The sequence below is a fragment of the Chenopodium quinoa genome, unplaced genomic scaffold (genome assembly GCF_001683475.1).
Source record: "Chenopodium quinoa cultivar QQ74 unplaced genomic scaffold, ASM168347v1, whole genome shotgun sequence".
Taxonomy (NCBI): Eukaryota; Viridiplantae; Streptophyta; class Magnoliopsida; order Caryophyllales; family Amaranthaceae; genus Chenopodium; species Chenopodium quinoa.
The window spans coordinates 1,762,809-1,769,518 of NW_018742726.1; positions in this window are offsets into that span (position 1 = coordinate 1,762,809).

Below are 6,710 nucleotides of genomic sequence, written 5' to 3' on the forward strand. Positions count from 1 at the left end.
AAAGTATCATCCACCTTCTCTAAAAGTCTACTAAAGGCTTAATATTTCTTCTAAGTCAAATTGATGTGCTAGCCCACATTATAACCCAATTTAATTATAGTCCAAATCAAAGCTCAAGCAAGAGCTCCAAAATACAATGATTACAACCCAATTTACCCAATTAAAAAATCCTACTACACTTGGCCCACTTATTGAAGCTTATCGAGTGGATGGTGAGGAAAAGTATGACGATCCAGATTATAATCCTTCCAAAGAAGACTTTGATTCTGAGAATTCTGATTAAGTGATTAAATTACTTTTATATGCTTTCAATAAATGCCTTAAGTGAAGTTATTCTTGTTTCAATCATTCTATGTTTTGGAATGAATTAAGTGTTTTCATGATGTATTCTTTTTAATTTCCAAGGATTGTATGCATAACAAGGAATTATGTTTTGAAGAGCGGGAAATAGGTAATCTGGTTCCAAAATAGGCAAGGTCCTTAGGAAGTTAACCAATATAGCTAAAAACATCACGCAAGTGGTGAACCAAGGAAACCGTCATTCTGAATTGGATTTTTAAAGTGAAACCTTTAAAAGGATAGCCGAAGCTAAACCATTTGTGTACTTGGGGAAGGAGAAACTAGCCAGTCTTGATAAGTTGTTTGATGCAATTAATTTCCCAAGTGAGGTGAAGGTGAATAATGGAGCTTACTAATTGAGGGAAGAAGCTTATTTATGGTGGACCCAAAGGAAGGATGAGTTGATGAAGAAACTAACTTTGGGTGGAGTGAGTTCAAGGAATCCTTGAGAGAGTAATTTTAGCCAGCCTAAGAAAAAGTGCATGGAGTTTACCAATATCAGGATATTTATAAATACTATAACAAGTTCATTGAATTGATGTGGTTTGCACCTGAATTTATCCCAACTGATCGAAGCAATCAAAGTCCTGAGGTTCGAACAAGGCCTAACCTTAACCCTTTAAGGGAAGCTAGGGGGAGTGAATTTTGAAACCTTTGATGAAGTTTATGGTCATACTGCCCATATGTATGGGATTAAGGGAAGGGAGATTGAGTGTTTTGGGGGAGAGAAAAGGAAGAGTTCTGAGTCTTTTCACGGTGGTGAAAAGAAATGCAAGACAAATGGGAATCCTCATGGGAATGGAGGTTTTAATGGAAGGAGGGAGAATAAGGAGTACTTTGGGAAAGGAAATGATGTAAAAGAGACCAATGCTCAAGGAAATAGGGATCAAGGAAATGGTGAGAAAATCAAGAGATCGTATTTTTGTAGAAGGTGTGAGAAGAACCACTCTGGGAAAGATTGTAAAGGTAACCTAGTGACTTGTCTTATTATCAAAAGGTGGGACACCGTGAATATGAGTGCTTTAAGAAGGAATCTGATGTCAAGACAAGGAAAGTTCTAGGGAATAAAAACCCATTTAAGACACCTTAGTCTAGTGGATCATAAGTAGGAACCAATAGAAATGGAGGGAATGCTCCAAAGGGGGTGTGTTTTTACTTAATAGTCGTGAGGCTGAAAGCTCTTAATTTTGTGATTTGGCACTTTTCTTATATGTTTCCTATATTTTAGAATTTTATTTTATTCAAACTTGTTGCATTCTTCTATACGACTCTCAGAAATAAAAAGTTGAGTTATGGAAATATTTGAATTTTCAAGGTTTTTGTGAAGTTTTCTTGTTTTAACTCTTGAGTGCATACCGAATTTTACCAAATTTTGATTCCAATGTTGAAGATACATATTTGAATATATCAAGTGGAAGTTGGAAATAAATATTTTCATGTGCAAATCATGAAATTGTGCATATATATGTTATTTACATGATTATTGATTAGAAGATTTAACCCCGCCACGTGGACCAATTAAATTCTGTCACGTGTCATCCATGTGGACCAACCAGAGTCCGCCACGTGTCACCTCGTGAGAGGTCCAAAGTGAACCAATTAGGCCACACACGTGGCAGACAGATTGCCAACCAGGAAAGTGGCCTTAAACGGCCCAAATTCCTAGGCAAGCCCAGTCCGTCCTAGGTTTTTGAAACCTAGTACTGGGCACGCATTACGAGATCCTATAAAAGGGAGATGTTCCCCTTGAGGAACATCATTCAAAAATTATTAAAACACGTGTACATTAATTGCTGAGCATTAACTCCAGCTTTAATTGCACTACTTGAGAGCTAAGACTCGGATTTCGAGGTCATCAGATAGCTGGATGATCACTCCTCTCCTAAGAGGAGTCTGATCCCCTTTACTTTCCGCTCTTTTTACATCCGAACACATTCTGACTTGATCGTCGGAGGCGGAACTCCCACCCACAGGAGTCTCCGTTGTTTTGCAGGTACAGGCATCCAGAGGCCAGTTTTGGTGTCATAACTCTCCCGCAAGACATCCAAAAACTCTGAAACAATTATATAACGAAATATATGTGTAATCCCCCGTATTTTTAAATAATTTATAAATGAAATTTTATTTTATTTATAATATTTATTTGTATTTTTCCAGAATTTAATTTTAAAATTTTCAAATTATTAATTGGGTTAAAAATTATTTTAGGCTAAATTATTTTAAGAACCTATATCCTACAACCCATTATCATAAAAAAAAAAGCTTAACCAATTTGTTTATTTAATTGGCCTATTATTTTCATGAGGCCCAATTCTACCCTACAATTCTCTCCTATAAATACCCCATGAATTCCCAAATTTTCCTCCACACAAAAAAGTTAGTCTTTATTTCTTTTCCCTTTATTTTCTTTATTTTATTTTCCCTTCATTTTTCTTTTTCTTCTTTTTTTTTATTTTCCTTTTCTTTTTCTTTTTTTTCTTCTTTCTTTTTTCTTTCCTCCTTCCTTACGTGAGATTGGTTCTCACTTTTCCTCACGGCTACTCTGTTTTGCCACTTGCCACCACGCCGCCTAACTGTCAGCCTCCGGCCACCTGACCTCCGGCGACGCTGCCCACAGCCGGCAGCCCCCTTTCCCTCTTCTTCCTTCTTTCTTTCTCTCTTTTGTTAGTTTATTCCAAGATTTGATCTTTATTAGTTTTTGGTTCTAAATTGTTGTTATTATGAGTTAAAAGTGTTTATTTAATACTAAAGATTTCAAATTTATGATATTTATTATGTTTAATTTATTGAATAAATTTTCAGATTTATTTAGTTAAGAAAATTAGGGTTTAAAACTTGATTTTCATGGTTTTAGGGCCTAAAAACATGTTGCTAAAGTTATTTGATTATAATATGTTTAATTTATGTTAAAACTCAAATATTTTTATGATAAATAAATTTTCAGAATATTAAAGTTTTAATCTTGGGTTTAATTTGTATTGATTTCATGTGTTTCAAGTCTCTAACTTCATTAAACAAAGGTTGTGGTTATTTTATGATTATAAAGTTTGGAACTTTAAAGTTTAATTGCAAGGATAATTTTTCAGATTTTAGGTTATTGTTTTTGAAGCCTCTAAATGCGTTGAATTTGTGAATTTTTGGGTTTAAAGCCTACTAACTTAATATATAATGTAGGTAGTTTCAAATATTACTATAATTTTGAGATTTCATGTATAAAATAAATTTTCAGATTTTTATTAAACTTTAAACTTGCTATAATTTCATATATAAGGGTGTATTTTAAGGTTTTTATGTAGGAAACTTAAAGAACAATATATAAGCTTTTAATTCTAGCAAAAAGGAAGGTTTTAAAGTGTTGTTTAATTGAATTTTGAAGGTTTGATTGAGTTTTTATGAAACTAATTGAATTCTAATTATATATTTCAAGTTTAGATTGTTGTAGCCACACATTCTACTATTAAATTAAATTTTTCAGATTTTTAATCTTGGTTTTAAAGGTTTTAAATCATGGTTTTATGATGAAATTTTAGATTTTTAATACTAACCTACTCCATAATGATTATTTTAAGTAGAGACGTCTATAAGGTTGATTTATAATTTTAAACTAAATTTTCAGATCATTTCTTACCTTAAGGTTGCTGGAATTATGTTATAAGCTATATTTTCATTTTAGCATATAAACTTATAGTTGAACTATTAAATTATTAACTTTGGCTATTGGGAACAATTTAAAGGCATTATTTCAATGGTTTATGAGGTTTAAAAGTAGGTTGGTATTGCTGTAAATTATATTGCTTGGGTATTGATTGAATTATTATTGTTTGGTTTAGGAGAGGACTTTGTAGAAGGCGATTTCTAGTTCCTGAAGTGGCCAACCAACTCGTTTACTCAAGGTACATACAAAGATACGAAAAACCTTGACTTTAGAAGCATGTTTAGGGACTTGGAAAATTTAGAATCATGTTAGGAAACTTGTGGATTGGTTGGAATTGTATGGTAGTAAGTTTGATTGGTGATTAATGTGATGATTGGTTTTGTTTCATGTTTGAGAAATGCGTATTAATTTATCTTGTAAGTATCATTTATGCATCAACTTGCAAGATGACCTTAGAGGCAAAGGTACATGAATATGTGGAATGAATTATTTTATTACTCGTTCATGATTATTGAAATAGAATGAATAAAGGGCGAATTAAAGTCTTATAAGACGAGGTTGAGGATTGAGGTGCCTTATGCACTTAAGGTGTTTATACACTGAGCTAGTTAAAGGATTCAATACTAAATATTGTTTGTCACTAATAAATCAAGAATTGAATTGGAAGTTTGAATTGTTTGAATGATTGATGTATGATTGGTTGTATTGTTTTGCATTTAAGTCATCACTAGGTTTAAACTGGTAAATCACGTAAAGTGCAAGAAGGATGAGCAATAAAACTCTAGATTTGTGCACATCTAGAGTATTGACAAACAGAGGTTGGGGTTCACGGGGTATTAGCCGTGTACTTTTTAGAGGCCGTCTGATCTATGAGTTTCTTGTTTTCAAATACTTTTTAAAACTATAATGAGTTAGATGAGATCTCATACTAATTATGGCCACAGAGTCGCGCCCGTCTTCCATTGGGTGTTAATTGATGTTTCCGAAAGGAGGCATGGGTTTTATCTTTTATTAATGTTTCGAAATGGAGCATGAGGAGACAACCTTGTCTATTGCTTAATCCAATCAATGAATGTAATGAAATGAATTATTTATTGTTAATAGTGATGTCTTAGTAATGTTAACAGTTGAGGCATGTGTTTGAGTCAATAATTAAATGTGTGTGCTGATTGATTTTAGTAACATGCTAGGGATTCTTTGTTGTATTTTGAAGCTTGTATGTACTCAGCGTTGCTGATTGCGTGCTTTTGTGTGTTTCTTTCCTGGTCATAGCCTTCGCCTTTTCAATGACCCTGTAATGATCCAATTTTTACACTTGTAATATTGGGGACCAGATTAATCACAAGTTTTTACATAATTAAAACTTGCATCAAGGTGGTGGAATTTTGAGTGGGGTGTTGGATATTTCCACAGTTTATTTCATTTCATAAGTTTGGATTTATCTTAACTCTGGTTTGATTTATTTACTACTTTTATTGGGTTTTGAATAAGGGCCGTAATGGTTCTAGCTTGTAAGACTAAATTTGGTTTTGATTATTGGTTTTGAAACTTATTGATAACTGAGTTAGTTTTTCCGCTGCTAAATTCTGAACTAGTCTTAACGTATGAACACGTGGTGGTAGCACATCAGTAATTCTCTTGCAAATTATTAAAGGTATTTACAGGTTTTTAAGAGAGAATTATTGGGGTGTTACAATATGAGTTCCAAGATTATTGGTAGAATAAGAATTATTAATAAGTGTCACTTGATGATTTTCTTTGTTCAACATGCGTGGTGTGGAAAGGCCTCGTGCGAGTCTAGCACGTCATGTCACTTGATGATTTTCTTCGTTTATCCGATTCCTTGAATCGTTTTAACGTTTAACGCTCGATTTTGACGCTCCGAGCTCGAAATCCGACGTTAGAGTTCTAAATATAATTATTGACGTATCAATGCCTTTTGGCTTAATCCGTCGCCTTAGTTTGGTTACACGATTGGATGTGACCCGTTGGGTACAGTCAAGAGCAAGACGTGAGTTTAATTATATTACTCTCACTAATCGGAAGCGGTCTTCGGCCAGGCATTCCGATCACTTGACTTCACTAAATAATTAGCTCCGTAATTAATTTTGAACCCTCTATCGGAATAATACACTTGGTCGAAGGACACCATTCCTTTCAGGAATGTCACCTCACTTCAAGGTCATAAGTTCGGTTATTCCTACCATTCGCAGTTCTTGAGTGTATAAATACTCATATCCTCCCCCTCCCAATAACCTAAGAGTCTTTTGTTTGTTCTATGCTTATTTATCATGGTTCCTTGAGTTTGGCTGCATTTTCCAAGGGTTGTTCCTAGGAAAAAGATGCTATCCCTTGAATATGTGTATTGTATATATTTCCATACTATGTTGTTCCCTCTTTCAAGTACAAGCTTCAATTGAATTAAAGAATTGAGAGATTTCTGCACTACGAAAGGTTTAAAGCATCATGAATAATAAGTCTACCAGGAACAAAGGCACTTTGATTTTCCAAAATTACACCTAGAAGTATCAACTTTAATCTCATAACTAAAGTTTTGACATAATTTTATAGAGAACGTTACATAAGGCAAAAGGGTGAAACTCAGATGTTGATGGGTTTTTACCTTTGGGATGAGAGCAATGTTGGTGAGGTTAATATATTTTGGAGAGCTCAAGCCATGAAGATTATTTGACACATGATAAGTAACATCGTCACC